This window comes from Peromyscus californicus, unplaced genomic scaffold (genome assembly GCF_007827085.1).
Source record: "Peromyscus californicus insignis strain IS unplaced genomic scaffold, ASM782708v3 Scaffold_12__1_contigs__length_115047231, whole genome shotgun sequence".
Taxonomy (NCBI): Eukaryota; Metazoa; Chordata; class Mammalia; order Rodentia; family Cricetidae; genus Peromyscus; species Peromyscus californicus.
The window spans coordinates 22498822-22521558 of record NW_026294413.1 but is presented as its reverse complement, the minus strand read 5'-3'; positions in this window follow the sequence as shown (position 1 = coordinate 22521558).

Genomic DNA, 22737 nt, shown 5'->3' with positions numbered 1-22737 from the left:
TATAATTTAGAAATAGTTTACAAGATGACATACTCTGTGAAAGTAACGAAGGGAAAGTAGGAAGATCAATTCAGTTTCAGAAAGAGCATGTAAAAGAATGAATAACAAAACCTCTCATACAAAGAAAGATATGTATAAATTAGTGCTTTTCAATTGTTTTACTATTAGAAATCCTTTATAGTCATGAAACTGTTGAGAACTCCAAAAAGCTTTTGTTTAGTGAAATTAACATACTAGAAATTAAGTTTAATTATTTTGAATGTGTACTTACTTAAAATTAAATAATGCATCATTACATACATAGCAATATAAATAATATGCTTCTGTGAAAAGTAACTGTATTTTTCACCAATTTTAAAAATAAGTACACTGTTCTGAATTCTAAGAAAAATCTTCCTTTCTGGCTTGGTGAAATACCATATGTCCTCAGGAGTCTTCATTAATTTCTACCATTTGGAAAAACAGGAACATACATGCATATTTAGATGTTTTAAATAAAGATTGTCTCATAGCTTTTTCCAGATAATTACAGATACATTTTCTTAATACCATAATAAAGGCTGACAAGGAGTAGTATCTTAAAGGTTAATTGCAATGTATAATCTGAAGTGATATCAATGAACTTTACATGCTCTGTTACCTTAAATTTAATTGGTCAGTCTGCACTTCAAATCTTTTATCCTGCCATGATTTTGTGATATTATGCATTTGTCATTTGAAAATAGTTGGTTTTTATCTTTTGTTTTACAATGTCAGAACATCCCATTTGCTAATATTACTACTAATCCCATAAAAAATAAATGTATATTGGGTAGCTTTCATAATGACAAGAGGAACATTTACCAATATGATCTTTTTCTAGAAAGCTCAAATTTTACTATGAGCAGCAAAATATGTTACTTACTTTCTTCATATAAGATTTTTCCACTTTTAGAAAAATAGAAATTTCTGAGATGATGGTTTTAGTTTTGTAGTTGCTTATTAAAGCAAAAGTAGTTTTGTTAAAAAAAATATGGTTAGTTCAACTCATAATTGAAACAAATCCTTGAGTGAGATCCCTTAAGACAACTGTGATCATTGTGTTTGCAACAGATCTGCTGTATACACATTCTCATTTCAACATATGGACTATTAAAATATATGAAAGCATTGGGATCTAACAAAATGGTTCCTATTTTCTGCTTCACCAAAAACATTCCTTTTTATTCTTGCTGTTTTAAGTTGGAAGCTGGAGATATGGCTCAGCCAATAAAGTGTTTGCCATGCAAGCATGAGAATCTGAGTTCAAACTCCCCACATACAAGTAAAATTCCAGTTGTGGTGGTACATTCCTACAAGACAGAGATAGGTAGATAGATCCCAAGAGCTCACTGTCTAGCCTGTCTAATGTAACTGATTTGGTAACTTTCAGGTTCAGTGAGTGATCCTGTCCCCCAAAGTGACTGAACAAGACACCCAACTGAACAATACAGCTCTAGCCTCCACACATATGTGTATACACACATGTGTACACACACAAAGACACATATATACAATTCATAACATCTTTAAAAGGTGTATTCAATTATGAGGTGCAGAATAATATTTCAACGGAAGTGTGCTATGGGGTTAATTGTTGTTTCATTCTGTTTCCTTTTTTTTTTCATAGTGAAAATTAAATGTGCACTAGTTTAGATAATTTCGATTTTTTCTGTTATCTGTTTATTTATTTTTGTCTGTTTTTACATTTCTATCAAAGTTCCCCCTCCCTCCACTCATTTCTGTTCCTTCCCAACTCCCTCCATTCCTTCCGCCATCCACTCCTCCTCCACTATTTCTTTTCAGATACAAGGGAGCCTCCAATGGGTATCAGCTAGCCATGGTAAACCAAGTTGCAGTGAGACTAGGCACCTCCTCTCCTATTAAGACTGGATAAGGCAATCCAGTAAGAGGAAAGGGTCCCAAAAGCAGGTAACATAATCACAGACAGCCCCTGCTCTCATTGTTAGAAGTCTCACAAGAAGACCAGTTACACAACTATAACGTATATGCAGAGGGTCTAGGTCAGTCCCATGAAGGGTCCCTGGTTGTCAATTCATTCTCTGTGAGCCCCTGTGAGCCCAGTTTAGTTGATTCTGTAGGTTTTCTTGTGGTGCCATTGCACAATGAGTCCTACAATCCTTCTTCCCCCTCTTCCACAGGATACCCTGAGATCCTCCTTATGTTTGACTGCAGGTCTTTGCATCTGTTTCCATCAGTTGTAGCTGAAGTTTTCCTGTGTCCCACCTGGTCTGTGGTTAGGACAAATCTCTCTCATCCAACAGTCCTGCAGCTGCTTGGACCCAAGTAACTACACACAGAGGCTTATATTAATTAAAACTGCTCGGCCATTAGCTCATGCTAACTATTGACTAGCTCTTACACTTAAATTAACCCATGATTCTTATTTATGTTTAGCCACATGGCTTGGTACCTTTTCTCAGTTCTGCCTTCACATCTTGCTTCCTCTGTGTCTGGCTCACAACTCCTCACTCTTCCCAGAATTCTCTTCTCTGCTTGTCCTGCCTATACTTCCTGCCTGACTACTGGCCAATCAGCATTTAATTTACCCTTTTTTTTTTTTTTTGCAAGTCCTGTTTGAATCTATCCTAGATCTCTGGGATATCCCATCTCTGGGTGCTAGCCCTCAGGGGTGAGCTCCCTTTCAGTGTATGGGTCTCCAGCTGGGACAGGCATTAACTGGTCATTTCCACAATTTCTGTTCCATCTTTACCACAGCACATCTTGTAGACAGGGCAAATTGTAGGAAGAAGGGTTTGTGGTTGGGTTGATGTCCCAGTCCTTCGCCTGGAAGTCTTACTGATTATAGGAGATGGCCAGTTCGGGCTCCATATCCCCTATTGCTAGGAGTTGTAGCTAGCGTCATCCTCATAGATTCCTGGGAGTTTCCATTCCTCTAGGTTTCTAATTCATCCCAGAGATGCCCCAAGATTCCATTTATCTCTCCTAGTACTCTCTCCCTCCCTCCTCCCCTCACCTGATCTCTCCTGTTCCCATCCCCACTCCCCCTTCCAGGACTTGCCCCCTTCTCCTGGCAATATCCATTCTATTTCCCCATCACAGTGAGATTCATGCATTCAATCCTTGAGCTCTCATTGTTAATTAGTTTCTCTGGATCTATGGGTTGCAACATGGTTCTCCTTTACTTTATGGCTAATATTCACTTATGAGTGAGTACATATCATGTTTGTCTTTCTGGGTCTGGGTTACCTAGCTCAGGATGATCTTTTCTAGTCCATCAGTTTGCTAGCAAATTTCCTGATACCATTGTTTTTAACAGCTGAGTAATACTACATTGTGTAAATGTACCCCATTTTCTTTATCTATTCTTTGGTTGAGGGACATCTAGGTTGTTTCCAGTTTCTGGATATTATGAATAATGCTGCTCTGAACAGTTATGCAAGTGTTCTTGTGTTATGGTAGAGCATCCGTTGAGTGTATGTCTATGAGTGATATAGCTGAGTCTTGAAGTGGATCATTTCCCAATTTTCTGAGAAGCAGCTATATTGATTTCCAGAGTGATTATACAAGTTTGCACTCCTACCAGCAATGGAGGAGTGCCCTTGCTCCACATCCTCTCCAGCATGAGCAGTCACTTGTGTTTTTGATCTTAGCCATTCTGACAGGTGTAAGATGGAATCTGGGAGTCATTTTGACTTGATTTCCCTGATGGCTAAGGATGTTGAACATTTCTTTAAGTGATTCTTGGCCGATTGAGATTTCTATGTTGATAAGTCTCTGCTTAGATCTGTATACCTTTTTTAATGGGCTTATTTGGTTTTTTGATGTCTTGAGTTCATTATATATTTTGGATATTAGCCCTCTGTCAGATGAGGGTTTGGTGAAGATCTTTTCCCATTCTGTAGGCTGCCATTTTGTACAATTGATGGTGTTCTTTGCTGTACAAAAGCTTTTCAATTTTATGAGGTTCCGTTTGAGAATTGTTGATCTTAGTACCTGTGTGATTGGAATTCTGTTCAGGAAGTTGTATCTTGTGCTAGTGCATTCAAGGCTATTCCTCCTTTTCTCTTCTATCAGGGTCAGTGTATCTGTTTTTATGTAAGATCTTTGATCTATCTGGACTTGAGTTTTGTGCTGCAGGGTGCTAGATATAGATCTATTTGTTTTCTTCTACATGCTGACATTCAGTTATACCAGCACCTTTAGTTGAAGATGCTTTCTGTTTTCCATTTATAATTTTGGTTCTTTGTCAAAAATTAGCTATCCATAGGACTGTGGATTTACTTCTGGGTCTTTGATTTGATTCAATTGATCAACTTGATTGTTTTTATGCCAATACTATGCAGTTTTAATTACTGTTGCTCTATAGTACAGCTTGAAAAATGATACCTCTGGAAGTTCTTTTATTGTACAGGGTTGTTTTAACCATCCTGGGTTTTTTGTTTGTTTGTTTTTGTTTTTCCATATGAGTGTTGTTTTTTCAAGCTCTGTAAAGAATTGTTTTAGAAGTTTGATGGGGGGATTGCATTGACTCTGTAGATTGCATTTGGTAAGATGACCATTTTTACTATGTTAATCCTGCTGATCCATGAGCATGCAAGATCTTTCCATCTTCTAATATCTTCTCCAATTTCTTTATTCAAAGACTTGACGTTCTTGTCATACAAGTCTTTCACTTGCTTGGTTACCCCAAGATGTTTTACATTATTTGTGGCTATTGTGAAGGATATCATTTCCCTTATTTCTTTTTCAGCCCACTTATTGTTTGTATATAGAAGAGCTACCGATTTTTTTTTTAGTTAATTTTGTATCCAGCCCTCTTCTCTGAAAGTATTTATCAGCTGTAGGAGTTCTCTGGTAGGATTTTTGGGATCACTTATATATACTACCATATCATCTGCAAGTAATAATACCATAACGTCTTCCTTTCCAATTTGTAACCCCTTGGTATCCTTCAACTGTCTTATTGCTCTAGCTAAAGCTTCAAGTACTATAGTGAATAGATATGGAGAGAGTGGACTGCCTTATCTTATGCCTGATTTTAGTGGAATTGATTTGAGTTTCTCTCTATTTAAGTTGATGTTGACTATAGGCTTGCTGTAAATTGCCTTTATTATGTTTAGGTATGTAGCTTATATCCCTCTCCAAGAGTTTTACAATGAAAGGGGTGTTAGGTTTTGTCAAAGGCTTTTTCAGCATATAATGAGATGATCATATGGACTTTTCCCCCCGGTTTTTTTATATGTTGGATTACATTGACAGATTTTCATATGTTGAACCATTCCTGTGTCTCTGGGATGAAGTCTACTTGATCATGGTGGATGATTTTTTTTTTTTTTTTTTTTTTTTTTTTGGTTTTCCGAGACAGGGTATCTCTATGTAGCTTTGTGCCTTTCCTGGAATTCACTTGGTAGCCCAGGCTGGCCTCGAACTCACAGAGATTCGCCTGGCTCTGCCTCCCGAGTGTTGGGATTAAAGGCATACACCACCACCGCCCTGCGGGTGGATGATCTTTTTAATGTGTTCTTATTTTTCTTATATTTGGTTTGTCAGTATTTTATTGAGTATTTTGCATCAATGTTCATGAGGGAGATTGGTCTGTAGTTCTCCTTTGTTGAGCCTTTGTGTGGTTTGGGTATCAGTATCGGGGACTAGGGGGGTCCAGCCCCTCGATAGTCCCCTCCCAGGGTCCGGGAAGAATCTACAACCAGCTGATAATTAATCTTTGATGAAAAGAAATGAATCTATGTACACGAAACTCCTTAGTTCATACACTTTATTATTCTGTGATAGTTCTCTCTCTGCACAGCTTCTATTCTGCTCTCATGTCTACCTCTGTTCTTGCCTGATTTCTCTCTATATTTATCTACTGTCCCCTCTAGGTTCTATCTTAATTCCTTCATCTAGTTCTGTCCCTTCTAGGTTCTCATCTATCTAGTTCTCTCCCCTATCAGCTCCTCTCCTATCTCCTTCTCTCTCATCTGGCTCTTCCTCATCTTGTTCTTCCCCATCTGGCTCTTCCTCAGCTTCCATCTCGTTCCTCTAGTCCTCTCTTCTAGCCCTTCAATCTAGTTCTTCCCCATCTCAGTTTGTTCCTCTCAAGTTCTTACCCATCTAGTTCTTCCATTCTCTTTTCTCTTCTCCCTCCTCTGCCCTGGAAGGCCCGGTATATAAAAGGAGGGTCCGAGCTAAATTGTGTAAAGCTATTACTTAACGTCCACCTGACCTAGGTGGTGTCTCCTTGTGGAATTTACCTTAAGTGAGGAGACTTGTATGTGGGCTGTTATCACTGTTAGTCCTTGGAAATTGGGCGACCACCTGGGCGGTGTCTCCTTGTGGAATTTACCTTAAGTCAGGAGACTTGCCTGTGGGTGGTTATCACTGTTAGTCCTCGGAAGTTGGGTGATCACCTGGGTGGTGTCTCCTTTAGTCCTTGAAAATGGCTAGGGGAGATATCTGATTCCAGAGAAAGCCTTTCCTGAGGCTGTTCTCCAAATGCCTCGAATGTGAATGTGTATGTCTAGAGAGTGATCAGTCCACATTGTTAGCCCTTCTTAGGGAAAAATCAATTGGGAAAACTATGAAGGCACACATGATTTTTATAACAGAATACAGCTGATATATAACAAGCCAAGTAACAACAAAAACTCCTTGGGATTTGGCTTCCTCTGGAGGAATTCCCTGATTCCTCCAGGTAGTGACTTTGCCATAACCAGCTGAGTTCTTATAATATATTCCTGCGGCCCTCAGCATATCAGGGTGACTGTGACTTCATAAAATAAATATGGTAATGTTCCTTCAATTTCCGTTCTGTAGAATCATTTGAGGAGTATTGGTATTAGGTCTTCCTTTAAAGTCTGGTAGAAATGTGCTAAATCCATCTTGCCCTGGGCTTTTTTTGATTGGGAAATTTTTTAATGACTGCTTCTATTTCCTAGCAGGTTATAAGTCTATTTATTTATTTATTTATTTATTTATTTTTCTTTTTGGTTTTTCGAGACAGGGTTTCTCTGTGTAGCTTTGCGCCTTTCCTGGAACTCACTTTGGAGACCAGGCTGGCCTCGAACTCACAGAGATCCACCTGGCTCTGCCTCCCGAGTGCTGGGATTAAAGGCGTGCGCCACCACCGCCCGGCCCTATCGGTGTTTAATACCAGGAAAGAAATCTACCCTCTAACATATGAGTGTTTTTACTGCAGCTGGTGACTGCTGTAGTTCTCCTTTTCTCTAGAGCTGTGGGTGGCACCAAGGTTAATTCTGACCTATCTCTGTTGCTTTCTCCTGGGAAGACAGTGCACTATTTTACCAAGTCCCCTCCCGCTTTGTTCCTTATAACCAATCCTCATACTCTCCATATCATTCCTTCCTACCTTTTCTCTTCTATTTTAAAATAATCTCAGATAGCACAGGAAGTAGTTGTATATACATGTGTGTGTGTGTATGTGTGTGTGTGTGTGTGTGTGTGTGTGTGTGTGTGTGTGTGTGTTTAAATAAGCTATTTCAACAGTAAAGGTAGAATTTAAACCCTCCCCAAATTCAATGTCTTGTACAGTAAACACTCAACCAAGTAAACACAGAGACTTATATTGGTTTCAAACTGTATGGCCGTGGCAGGCTTCTTGCTAACTGTTCTTACAGCTTAAATTAATCCATTTCCATTAATCTATACCTTGCCACATGGCTCGTGGCTTACCAGCATCTTCACATGCTGTTTCTCATTGTGGCGGCTGGCAGTGTCTCTCTGACTCAGTCTTCCACTTCCCAGCTTTATTCTCCTCCTTGTCCTGCCTACACTTCCTGCCTAGTCAATGGCCAATCAGTGTTTTATTTATTGACTAATTAGCAACACATTTGCCATACAGAACATCCCACAGCATAGTTCCATGAACACAAATATCAGCCCTTTACCAATAAATTTTTGTATCATTATGAAGAGAGGCAAGTCCTTATTGACTCACAGAAAATGTATTTCAGGACCTTCAAATGACCTAAGACCACTCTGAAAACTAGTGACCATAAGAGTCAAAATATTATTTAAAGCTTTGAAGAAAACAATAGCTTATTAGCAATTATAATAAAAACAGTAACTGTATTTGAAGAACTACATGGCAGAAGAACAAATGAACTTTGAGAATATCTGAATTTAAAGACTTTGAATGTAGCTCTTAAAATAAAACAATTATTTTGATGCAGTCTTTAAATCAATTAATACATTTATTTGTTTGGAAATTCAATTTTCTTCCTATCACTAGGTACAAAGTTACTTGTGAATTTAAGATATTATGTGTCTGGTAAACATGATCTATAGCCCAAATTCACATTCTGATTCTGCTCCTCCAGGAGGATGGGACATGATCACATTATCCAACCATCCTAAACTTGCTCTAGTTCTGATTCCTGCAAATGATACAATTTCATCCTTCATTATGGTTGAATAAGATTCTGTTGTATATATATACTATAATTCTTTGTTATACATCTGTTGATGGCTATCTAGGCTGTTCTATACTGTGGCTATTGTGAGTATCACCTAAATCGGCATGAATGGATGGGTATATTTGTTGTAGAGTTAGATTACTTTATTACCTAGCTTTATTTTTGGACATTTAAGAACCATCCCTGCTGATTTCTATTGTGACTACTTCTGTTTAAGTTCCCAGAATCCTTGCCTCCATTTTCTGCAATTTCTTTTCTGGATGATAGTTATTCTAACTTGGGTGAGATGAATTTGTAAAGCTGTTTTCAATTGCACTCCTCACATGGCTAATTTAAATAAATACTTATTAGCCATTTTTATTTCTTCTTTTGAGTACTGCCTGTTCATGGATGGAGAACTGGCTCATTGGTTAAGAGCAACATTCTTTCTTCTGTTTCATTTTATTAATTTCTGTATTTGGTAAGAATTTATTTGTGGCTTAGAATGTGATCTGTTTTAGGGATGGTTCTATGAACCACTGAAAAGAAAGTGTATTCTATTTCCACTGGATAAAATACTCTTCTCTCTCTCTCTCTCTCTCTCTCTCTCTCTCTCTCTCTCTCTCTCTCTCACACACACACACACACACACACACACACACACACACACACATGTGTGTGTGAGAGAGATGTTTCCAGAATCTTCAGGTGCTAGAGCTACCTTTATGATAGACTGCAGGACATTTCATGTAGCTAGCAGTCTGAACTGGCATCGTTCAGGGCTTTATGCACATTGTGCCTGCTAAATCCTGAGAGAGAGTAATTTTTCAGCCATCTTACTTTTATTAGTATAAACAGATAGCTGTGCTTCCTATAATTTTCTTTCTTAATTAAATGACTCAGAAAAGGACACTAGAGACAATCTGTTGGATAAACATGAAAGATGAGGAAATGGCATACAGAATCCCTAGAGGTTAGACCATATGCTAGACCAAATTGCAATGTTCACACATCTCTTTAGCTGTTTATTCTTTACTTTATATATAATCTGTATATCATAAGGGCTGTGAGCATAGTAAGAATGCCAGAGTAAAACTATAGGAGTCACTCTTCACAAAACTAAAACAACAACAACAACAAACAAACAAACAAAAGGGAGGTCTTCTACTATCTAGTTTCCAAGAATACTAAGTGTTCCAAATGAACTAAATTTGAAATTTTTCCATAGTAGAATGACATCTGTGAACTGACTTCCTGAGTAGATAAATGCATATTTACAGTACATTAGTAGGTTCACCACTGAATCATTCTGTGTGGTAAGTATGCAAAAGTATAATTTATTACTACTTCATAAGTATCTGAAATAACTAAGTTATTAGAAAACAAAGGAGAATGATCTTCATGTTGTAACATGGCTGTGAAGTTGCCAGATTCATTTGCATCGAGATGCTTATTGACAGTCTGGAGTGATGATGTTATGTCAGGCATTTGGAAGGAAGCTAGAAGGGAGTTCTTAGTGATAAACACACAGCAGGAAAGAACTTCAAACACTAGCATGTCTTTTCCAAAGGCTTCCTATTTATGATTGTATTTTCTAATGAGAAATTTATGTTTTTCTTAGGCAAAGATTTAATGTCTTTTCTTTGCAGACAAAATTTATGAGATATGAAGAAAATATTTATGTGTATTTACTTTTGTTTGCTATAAAACCATTTCTGAGAACAAAACCCTGTCTTTCCCCCAGATCTCTTTATGAATTCCCTACTGAGAGGTATTTTCTTTTGAGTTTGAAGTAAAGATAAATAAGACTTTGCTGAAAAACGTAATTTTCCTCCTGTTTTCCTACAAGGTTTGAGTCACCTTTTGCCTTTCTGTCTTTTCAATGTCTCTGGGGAAATTCAAGGCTAAATATTACGGTCAAAGGTACTAGTCACATTGTTTTACTTGTGTTTGTCATACTGACTTTTATCTCTTTAGCAGACTTGATTTCTCCTTTGTCTTCCTTAGCTCAATTTTTAAACTTAATTTTATACACAAATAAATAATAAATAGTAAGTTAGTCTATAATGGAATAAAAAGTACAACATAGTGGTATTAACTAGAAATATGGAGGATATAAAGGAGAAATTAGAAATTCAGCTATGAGAAGGTAAGGCCCTAGATTTAGAATACTCATAACCAAGAGAAGCAAAATTTTCTGTCTCAGAAAGCAATTTAAGGAAAGAGTTGTGATCCTTTTTAGATGATATAGTGTGGGTGAAAAGTGAGTCACAATCCTATTAGATATAAAAATATCACTATACAAATATTGAAAATTAATAAGTTTAATATATGCTATACTGGTGTGGTGAAAAAATCGAAAGCTAACCACAGGAATATAATTCTCAAATGTACAGTAATGCTAAACATTGACTTTTTGCCTGTAATAGTTTAACATGGAGGACTATTTACTCTCATCATCATTATTTTAATGATAATTATTATACAGCTGTAGTTTACAAACATTACAGGTCACTATAATGAAATTATTCACTCTGAAAAGACAAGACACACTAGAAGAAGCTGATATTAGTTACCAAGGTCTGCCAAAACAAAATAACAGACTATGAGTCATCACCAACAAAGTTATTTTTCCCTCCAGTCCAGAAGTTAGAAGTATAGCTTTAAGGATTTGAAAGACGTTGTTCCCCTCAAAGCCTCTGTGTGGACCTCATGTGGCCTTTATTCTGTGTGTTTATGGATGCCTAGTGTCTCTTTCTTTTCATAAGGACACAATTCTATTGGATTAAATTCCACTCAAACAGTCTCATTTCTAACTTAATCATATATTTAAAGTCTCCCCCAATATGGTTACATGTTGAGGCTCCAGGGGTTGGAATATCAACATCACTTTAAGATGATGCAGTGCAGCAGACAATAAAACCTTGCCTCATGTCTTCTACTCAATATTCTAGATTTCATTTCTTCTTTGATGGTTTCAGTATCTAGTAAATGCTTCCTTGTACCTTATAAAATTGCCTTCTGAAACCCAAAGAACCTCAGATAATATACTTAGGTCACCCACCTAATTTTTTCCATTTTTCTTCTTTCCGGAGTTAATTTGTATCCATTAACCATACCTTATTTTTCTAATGAGGCTAGGGATTGAAACTCTGGATTTGCCCAGGCTATTAAAGGCCTCTGCCAAAAATCTACATCTCCAGCTCTTATCTTCCACTTTTAAAATAAGTAGAAAAACAAATGACCAGAAATTTATTAATTTTTTACATTACAAATACACCCCTTTAAATTTTTTCACCCTTTAAAATATTTTACCATTAAAGGAAAAATATCCTGCAAAAGATAGATGAGTCCTTCAGCATGTAACTTAATATTTCTCCATGTCAATTTTCTACTCCATAGCAGAATAGGACATTCACCTCATATGATTACATATAAAATACAAGGGGAGCCACAGCCTGGCCCATGAGCAAGGTAAGTCAAATCTATTTCTCCCACTGGTTATTTCTGCCCATCTTCCTATTTTCCATGCCAGATCCCAACTGTGTTCTCCATGTCATCCAGAAATCTGAAAATCGCTCCTGTTGAGATGTTCCTTCTTATAAAATAGCAAGTGATGCTTTCTAGAAATTCAGGCCCACTGAAGACCTGTTGGACTCCAAAGAGTTCACAGAAATCCAGGCCCATTGAGTACCTGTTGGACTCCAAAGAGCTCACAGAGGGCAGGGATGCATCCTTGGGTTGAGCTATGGATGAGTAGAAAAACAATTTATCAATGTGGTAAAATATGCCTATGGCTACTTCATCAAACATCATCAGCAAACATAAAACTTCTGTCTTGCATTTGTTAAGAAACACTGTATCCCTCCCCCTTGAAATGGAGAAGAATGATTGATATTCTAATTTCCTTGCTTGCAACTCAATTCTCTGAAAGTTTCCATATAAATAGAACTTAGAATTTATTGTGATTGTTTTTGCCTGAATTTCTTAGTAAAACAAAAATTCTGCTAGGGGCCCTAGAGGAAGGTAGTTTTGAAAAGCACTGTGAAAACTGCCATCTTCTCCCTAGGCCAACTTTGGAAAACATTTCTATTCACCTCCATACTTGATTCAATATCCTGACTCAGAAATGAAATCTGAAAATGATGACACCTGCTGTCCACTTGTCAGAAAATCAGGCTCCAGACCATCTGTGTGGCTTTATGCTAAAATAAGATTTATCTTTAAAAGTTCTGACCAAATGTAAAATAAACAATGTCCGGAAAATTTAAAGCCACAGTGAAGGACATCTGGTGTCTCAAATTAGGCTTGTCTCTATGAGTGAAAGCCAGAGCCCCAGTGGCCAGGTGTGGATCCATCTTGGCTGAAAACACCCTGACCTTTGCATCATTGCCCGGATCCTAGGGAACAAAAGGCACAAAATGTCCTTCTTTCTATTACCCTTCTCATCTTCTGTGTTATCCTAATTTAATGTCAGAAAGATCATTAAAATAAAAAATGCATCAATCTAATATGTTCACTTTTGGTTATAGCCTTTTTATGAGATTTAAAAATAAAATAATACACAATCCCTGGTAATGAAACACTTGTGTTGTGGTGTCTGTGTGTATTCCTGTCATGGTTACCAATAAAAGCATAGCAGATTCTGGGAGCCAGTTCCCCCTGGAGACTCATAATGCACAAGAACAACTTCAGTTCTTTCTCACTTACCTCTAACCACTTGCCCAAGGTTGGTGAATCTGCAAAAGCTGGAAATTTGACTTTAATGCCATTTTACATGGACATTAAGGGGGCAAAGTTCACTCTTATTGTGGAGGCATCTAGTTGGGACTGAGGAACCCTATTTTACCATTTCTTCCTCATCTCCGTACATGTTTAAAATAAAGATGACTAAAAACTGTAAATAGTTTATATGAAAACAGTTGGCAATACCATGTAGTGAAAGGTTTTGCAGCTTTGTTCCTTTTAAAGGTGTGATATTATCTTATAGAAAATGATTTTCATTATATTATTATGAGCAGCAACAGAAAAAGAAACAAAACAGCCCCAAAGTATATATGCCACAGTAAAGAATATCTTCTGGAGAGCATCCGTCTACAGCCCTGCTGCCAGGAGTGTCATCCAGGCATGCTTATCAAAGGGGAGAGATCCAGCTTGTGAACCATGGCAACCTCTCCCAGGTTATCAGAGTGCTCCATGAGGCTGTTGAGAGCTGCAAATCAAACATCCATTCAATTTTCAAGTTCTAAATGAGGAATTTAGAAATTATGATTGCTTGAATAGTCTCTTTACAAGCAATAAAATCAATTTTGGCTTGATTTCTGTGAACCACTGCTTTTCTTGTTTTTCAAGACAGAGTCTCACCCTGGAGCTCAGGCTTGCCTACAACTCACTATGCAACTCAGGTTGCCTTTAAACTCAAGGCAGTCTGCTTGCCTTGGACCCCCAGTGCTGGGATTATAGGCAGGAGTTACAATGCCTGGCTTGACTTCTGTGTTAAAACTACAAATTTATTTAATTTTAATTTTGTGCCATGTATTTTATAGATTGTGACAAGGGATATTTTGACCCAAAATAAATTAGGAAATTTTGTATTTTTTAAAGTCAGCTTCATATCCTTGTTTGTTTCTGCCACCTAAAACAATGAAGAGTGTGGTGATATTTTATTTGAACTGAAATGTGATTTTATTTGTATTTTAATAAATAAAGTTGCCTGGGGGTCAGAGCTAATAGCAAGGCATAGCAGAGCCAGGCATTGGTGGCGCATGCCTTTAATCCCAGCTCTTGGGAGGCAGAGCCAGGTGGATCTCTATGTGTTCAAGGATACAGCCAGCATGGAGACACATGCCTTTAATCTCAATACCAACCATAGAAGACCTGGAGGTCTGTACAGATGGGCAGTGACGAGGAGGTCATGTGGTTGGGTTTACAACCAATGAGAAGGCAGAATAGAAAGTCAATAAAAAGCACAAACACACAGGAAGTAGGTCTCTTTCAGAGAGGTAGGACAGCAGCGACAGTGAAAGGTAAGGTTTTTAGCTCTAAGCTGTTGCTCTGACCTCTTGGCTTTCATTTCTGTATTGGCTCTGTGTTTCTTATTTAATAAGACAGTTACATCTACAGAAGAGCATAATAATAATAAAGAATAAAGAGAATGATGAAGAGTAAAGATATGCAGAAACATATTTCAGAACAGTAAAATTGGAGACATTAGTAACAAGCATTGCATCAAGTGTGGAAAGAGCCACATATAGAGGTCAAATGCAGATGAGGCAAGACATAAGAAGGCAGAGTCAAAAAAGGGATTTCAAACAATGGGGCTTGAAGATAGCACTTGGTTGGGGTTTTGTGACTTTAACTAAGTGATCAATGTTAATGGCAGCACTAATAGGGAATGTTGACATGCTGAGCCTTTTGCATCAGACATAGCTTGAGTGACTCATGCTATATGTCCAGTCCAAAACAGATAATAAAGAAAATCTCAGATGGCCAAGGGTATGGAGGCTTTCCAGCATAAGTGAGACAGACATGTAAAATGTGTTAGTAGTTGTTATCCTTTGAATTTGGAGTGTCCTTCAAGGGTTGAAGTGTTAATGGCTTATTCCTTTACTTGGTATTTTTGGGATTTGGTAGAAACCTTTGAGGTGGGAACTGTAGAGAATATGAAATCACCAGGAGTGAGCTCTTGAAGAGGATTGTGGAACATTGGTCTTCCTCTTTCTCTCATTTGCTCCCAGCCTTTTCCCCTTCACACTTTTTGCCATGATGAAGTATCTTTTCAGAGACCTCAAAACACTGGAATCAAGCAATATGTTCTGAAGACTCTAATATTGTAAATCAAAATATCTTTCCTCTGTGTATGTTGATTGACTTAAGTATTTTGTTATAGTAATGGGAAGTTGATGGTTATAACAGTAAACATCAAAAACTTGTGGGTTGTTGTTTTAACATGAAGGGCATATAACAGAAGTATTAACCTGCACCTTTCTAAAATGTCAATGCAAAAAGTACAGAATTTTTGGTTGTGAAAATCATTTATTAGTATATACATATACTGAAGCATTAAGTATTCATTGTATACCTGAAATACACACACACACACACACACACACACACACTCACACATGCACACACACTCATGCACATGCACACTCCAAACCATAACACAACTGAAAATAATCTCAAAGAAACTAGCATATTATCCATGTGTTTAAGATTAAATCACCAGTACTTTCAGAAATCCCTATGGGCAACTCTGAAAAGTTTTTATTATTCCAGAATCCTTGCCTTATAGCATGATATCTAAAATGTCCTTTTCAGTGCCTTAAGAACAACTATGGGAGAAACTAAGTTATTTTCAGTCATTAATTGTATAGTTCAAAACTAATATTTCAATCAGATACCATTTAATGCCCTTTCTCACTCACTCCCACTCAACATAGAATTGACTTGAAATGAGAAGAGGGATCATTCAGGATGTGTTTCCACTCCTGATTATTTCCCTATCTCTTCTGGATCTACGCTCTCTGGCACTTGGAATAACATTGGGGAAAATATAGGAAAAAATAGTTGGTGTTTATTAAGTACTGGAAACTGATGAAATCTTCATTTTTTTTGTTGTGGTCCTTTTATGACTAATATCAAGATAAATACATAGATTATCTCTTGTGTCACTGGGGCCTAAATGCTAGCCCATACATATGTGAAGCCCAGAGGTCCGGTTTGTGCTCAAATCTGCCATTGACCCAATGTCTACCACTATCACTATAATGTGCTTCATCCCACTTTTCAGTGAGGATCTTTCAACCAGAAGATGGCTGTGCTGGAGAGCAGATTATTTGTCAAATGGCTTCATTCCATCCACCTTCCTGGGAGCTCTGGCACACAGGATAGTTCCCCCTCTTTCCCACATCAAATAGAAATCACAGACCACTCTTCCACAAGTCCGCCGTATTTCCCCATTTTCCCCAATCTTCCAATCCTGATTTAAACAGATAGAGGGAGTTGGCAGCATTTTTGCTGCCTGATGTCTAAGCGAATGACCAGCTGGAAAAGAATGTCCACCTCCCTTCTTATAAGCATCCCTTATCCAAGGATCCCTCTTTATCATTTCCTTAAAATTTGTTTTGGGAATATAAACTTAACACCACCCACATTCATCTTTTATTTCAGTTCTAGATTCTTTACACTTCTTTCGTTAAAGAGAGAGTTCAAAGACATACTAAGTATAGTTAAAATGTGAAAAGAAAGAGGAAATATATGTGGAAGATACTATTTGATAGTTTAATTGTAAAGAAGCAGGGACCAAAATGCCACGAGAAACTACTAATGCTGCTGCAACTCCCAAACTGTTCTGGAACATATGAGAAGAAAAACTTTCCAATAATGAAGCAAGCATAACAATATTAAAACCCAAGAATGCTTCAAAAAATGGTGTCAGAAAAATTTCAATATGGCAAACAAAATTCAGCAACAAATACCAACTAATAAGTTTCAATAAAAAGGCATCAATTAATTCAAAAAGTAGTTACACCAATGACCAGAAATGGGTTGCAAAATCAATGTGAGAGTGATGTGATCACACTCAACTATGTATTAGTCGATCAGGATCATGACAGGTTAACACATTTAGAAAAATTCCACAATTAACAAAGAAACTCAATACAGTAGGACTGTCTTCATACATCCTTAGCATTGTCTCCTCTCACCATCTTTCCTCCTTCTTTTCTTCTCCCCTTTGTTTCCTCATCAGTAGACTGAAGAAGCCTCTAAGGCAACATTTCTCAACCTGTGGGTCATGACCCCTTGGGGGGGTTACATATAGATATCCTGCGTATCAGATATTCACATTACAATTAATAACAGTAACAAAACTACGGTTTTGAAGTAGCAATGAATACTTTTATGATTGGGGGTCACCACATGAGGAACTGTATTAAAGGGTCACAGCATTAGGATAGTTGAGAACCACTGCTCTAAGAGGTTCAAAAATGCCCTAAGAAGAGGATGTAAGCACTGAATGATAAGAAATGATTTATCTAGTTGCATAACTTCAGCACAGTTGTATGGGATGAGTCATGATCCTCAAACTGTGTTCTCAGTTGATTTCATTATGAAGAGCAAGCTAGACTCTATCGATCCTCCAATACTGAACTGGTCTTGTTGGCATAAGAGAACTGTTAATTATGTGAGATGCCCAATGTCAACACCTGTACAACTGGAAAGAAACTCATGAGATAAACTGTAGATGTATCCAACCTTCTTATTAAATAAGAAACACAGAACTAATGCAAAAAAGAAAGCCAAGAGGTCAGAGCTAAGAGCTAAAACCTTACCCTTCCTCCTGCGGTGGTCCTACCTCTCCGAACCAGAGCTACCCCTGTGTTAAAGTCTTTATATAGAGTTCCTGTCCTGCCTTCTCATTGGTTGTAAACCCAACCACATGACCGCCTCCTCACGGCCTGTCTGTATAGGCCTCCAGGTTTTCCATGATTGGTATTAAGATTAAAGGCATGTGTATCCAATAATGGCTGTATCCCTGAACACACAGAGACTTACCCAGCTCTGCCTACCAAGTGCTGGAATTACAAGCGTACGCTACCACTGCCCTGCTTTCCTATGGCTTGCTAATAGCTCTGACCCCCGGGCAACTTTATTTATTAACATACAAATAACATTTTAATACAAATAAAATATCACCATAATAAACACAAATAGTTATTAAACATTGGTACCAGCTAATTTCTTGGGATACAGATAGGAAATGGTATGGCATGAAATTACTTTATACAGCTGTCAAAAGCAAACTAAAATGAGTACATCCTATTTCATGCTGTTTGAACATCGAAGTTATTGTTTTTATCCTAGAATAGTAGTCTTTATGCTATGACACCATGATCCCAAGTTCCATTAGAATGTAATATAAAAATAAATAATAAACAAGTTATCATAAAATAAAATTTCATTCAAGAAATGAAATGAATTTGTCGAGGATGAAAAGAACAAGACACTAAATAACAAAAATGTTGTAAATGATGCCTGCACACTGGAGCCCTATGTATACATGCTGTCAGTATGTGGCAAGTGTTAACATCATGTGATTTATTCAAAAGCCATAATTTATGAGGAATACAGAAATTCTGTTAGCATCATGGTCACATTGTTGTAATAGAACTACATATACCAACAGAAACAATTTATAAAAAAATATACATTGATGAGGGTTTTAGAGAAAGCTCAGATTCTAGTTTATTTTTATCTTTAATAGATAAAGGTAAAGAAATTACTATGGGGTGAATATAAATAAATGTGCCTAATTGGTAGAGGTACAGTTTGGTGATGCAGGATGAGTGCTGATGTAAGAAAAGATGCCTTTACAGACCATGTAGCAACCGATCTTCATCTTCAAAGGGAAGTCAGTCCTCTTTTAGTAAGAGTCATCCCTACATCCATCAAGAGAAGCAAAAGGGCATTGTAGGCTCAATAAGCAGGCACACAGAGCTATGAAACAGGCTACCTCATCACAGGCAATGCAAGCAGTTTTGTCTAGAAAGGAAAAAAGGTTCAAGATATGATAAAAAGTGAGATGGCTAAGTAGACAAGAGTCAAAGGGTTTCTGGTTCCATTCCAAGAATTATGACCTTTATTCAGAATAAAATGTGTAATAGATAATTTTACCATGAATGGTGTAATATTAAGGTTTAGAAGGTCAGTTTAGTGATAGGATGGAGTGTGGATAGGAGCCATGTGAGATAAGGGGACAAATAGCATGTCAAGAAATAATTCCAAGAAATGATGAATACTTGAACAGTAGCAATAGCAAAAATGCAGAGGAAAATCTAGGTAGACGTGGTAATAGGGGTGTAGAATCGATAAAGATTTCCAGGTGATAGACTTTTAGGAGATTAAGGTATATGTCAATAATGTAGTTTCTGTCTTGGGTGATTGTGAGAAAGTGCTCATCTTTTCATTAAAGTCAGGAATGTGAGGTACTGTTTAAGAGAGATAGTCAAGGTTATCCTCGTGCCTGAAAAAAAGGAAGGTCATGGGACAACAAGCCCTGGCTGGAGCTGAGACCAGGCTGAGAGACTCATGTGGTTTAGGATGTGAGGGAAGTCATACACACATACATCACTGCCCTGGATGCTGAATGCCAGAGCCTCACCCAGTGAAGGTCAGCTTCCTGACTGTGCCTTCAAGGCCCCATTTTGCCCCTCTCTTCCGTCCGAACTGCAGTCCTTTGGACTAACTTTGCTCAGGCTCCCCCATCATTGCTTCCTCTTCCCAGTCAGTGATTTTTCATTACAGAATTATTCCTATTTTCTATATTTGGAGTTCTGTGTCTTGCCCAGTTCCTCTCTGCCAAACCAAGCCAATCCAAATCAACCTAACCCCAAAACAACCCAACTCAACCCAAATAAAACAACAAAATTCTTAACATCTTAATCTGTTTTCATCATCTACCAGGCATGTGAAATCTTTCAAAGCTATGAAATGATGTCATCTGCAAAGTTCACATTCAAGAACCACACAATCAATTTAGAAAAAAAAAAAATCTTCGTAATATTTTAAATAGCTTTTCAAATTTGTGTTGGACAGAACTCACTGAACTCATAGCTATCCTAATCCACAGACTGACCTTCCGACTAGGACTAGACAAAATGCACTTTATTGGATATTTAAATTGGATGTAAATTTGCCCTCATTAGAATCCCCTTTAGTTTTTTTCCTTTATACTGTATGTTAATTTTTACATTTTGTTTAGACAAATTTTCTTCCTTCTTGATTTTAGAAGATTATAAAGTACATGTAAGTCAATGCCTAGTCTGTGAGCACAGAGCAATGGTGAGCTCATGAAAAATATTCCATAAGCATTTGTAAGTGAGGAAACAAATGAAATAATCATTAATCTAATCATCATAGTGGTAAGAGTGTCCAAATCATGAATTTTTAAAAGTTATTTTATTACATTATTTATATTTGTGTATGGGCATATATACATGCATGCATGTATTGTTCGTGTGTGTGTGTGTGTGTGTGTGTGTGTGTGTGTGTGTGTGTGTGTGTACTTGCAAGTCAGGGATTCAATTGAGGTGGTCAGGCTTGCTGCAAGGGCCCTGTTCTGCTATACCATCTCATAGGCCTCAGATCATGGAATTTTCTCAGCTTAAATCAAGTGATTGTCTACTAAATTTGCTCTAGTTTGGTCTCCAGCTTTCTTTGTACAGTAACAATCTCAACTTGTAGTCAAGATGGAAACAGGGAAAGTCACATAATTTCCTAGGTTCAAATAACAGATTTGGAACTCTGGTGGTTTGGTTTTGATCTATTTACTTCTGTAAACTCCAGCTTCCTGGTTATCAGGAAGTGTCTGAGTTATGGGTTTGTGGTACAGTGTGAATGATAAAATGATTCAGTCACTGTTTCAGATCCTCACTCAAAGAAAACACTCAGGAAATAAGACCAACACACCTAAAGAAAACACATCATATATGATAGTATTAGTACTGTTAGGATCAACAACTATTTTATTTCTAATTCCAACTATAAAACTACAGTCAAATTTGGAGGAAATATACATTGTCAGCATGTATCTTCCAAGTATCTTCTATGAATATAAGCCTGTAGTTAAGACATTTTGCCTATAACCTATGCATGTTACCTATTTTTTGGTCCTTTACAATCAAATTACAGATGTGTGAAAAATAATGCTACATTTTAAAACATATCCACATTATCATTTTACTAAGTGTGATATATACTACTACTAAAATGTACTCAAATATCCAGTCAGTCTGGTCAATATTCAAATGTACCCAGTTATAACACACATGCATTGCTAATTGTTAAGAATAAACCAGTATTTTGATGAATGTATATATCATCACAAGGAAGGACCTCTTTATTACATTTTTCTGAATTTATACATTAACACAATAAAATAAATTATTTAAGAGAACATGGATTGGAGGCCATAAGAATATGTTAGAAAAGAACTATAAAGTGATTCTTTAAAATTAAAAGCTGAAGGGCAGTAAGAAGGCTTAGTAGGAAAAGGTGCTTGCTGTCAAGCCTGATAACCTAAACTAAATCCTTGACAACTGTATGAAAAAATAAATAAGCGTATAACTCCCTAAAATTGCCCTCTGACCTCCACACTTATGCAGTGGTATGTAACACACATACATACACACACACATACACACACAGATAGATAGATGATAGATAGATAGATAGATAGATAGATAGATAGATAGATAGATAGATGATAGATAGATAATTTTTTCAAAAAAATAGCAAATAAGCAATTAATAATTTCAGCTAGTTTGTGAAAAAGACCACCCAACCTCTACCTCTACAAAACAATGAAGACATGAAGTTGGCAGAAGAAGTGTGAGTGGTACTCAAAGACGTTGGAGGAAGGCAGTACTGTGTGGATATGATAAAAATACATTGCATAAATGCATAAATATTTAAAGAGTAAATTAAAATTATTAAGATAACCATTCACAATTTCATTCTCTTTTTCCTGTTTCAATTATGATACATAGAAAGCCCATTCATTCTCCTTCCCAGACTCTCTTGCAGCTAGACACAGCCAATTCCTGCAGCTTTAGTTCATGAATTACGTACAGCAGATACTGGTTAAGGTCTTGAAGAAAATTTTTAATGGAACATATAACTCCAATAATATATTCATTAACTCTTTTCTCCTTCATCCTTTCTTTTATCTGGCAGACTGATTCAAGCCTAGAGGGACAGCAAACATATTGCAAGCATTAGGATGAGAGCCTCCCACTGAGGGCAGTGGAGCAGGAAGGAGAGAGGATGCTGCTTTGTGAGTGACATTCTTGAGCATTTTTGCCACAGCTAGGCTTCACATCTTATTTTGAGGGAATAAAAGGCCTTGTCTGTGTAAGCTGATTGTGGATCTGCATTGTGTCAATTGAAGTAAAAAACCTTCCAGCTTGATATGCTTGCTGATTTTCGTACTCTTAATAAGAACCGTCCATCAGAAAGTTAGACTGTTGGCAGAAAGCCCAGGGACAGAGATGGCTCCTAGATTCTTTATTCCTTTGAGAGTCTGCAGGCTGTTCAATTTAGCTACTCAAAGTTTATAATGTAGGAAGTGCAAGGGGGACATGATTAATTTATTCTGGATTCATTTGTTTAAAAAATGTTTAGAGTTGAAACCAGAATATTCTCTTTCTTAAATCCACTTTAAGTATAGTTATAACAATTAGAATAGTTACTTGAATTATCTCCTATAGACTTGAGAGCTAGTCCTTCACAGAAAGAACATCAGTACAATTCTGTGTCATTT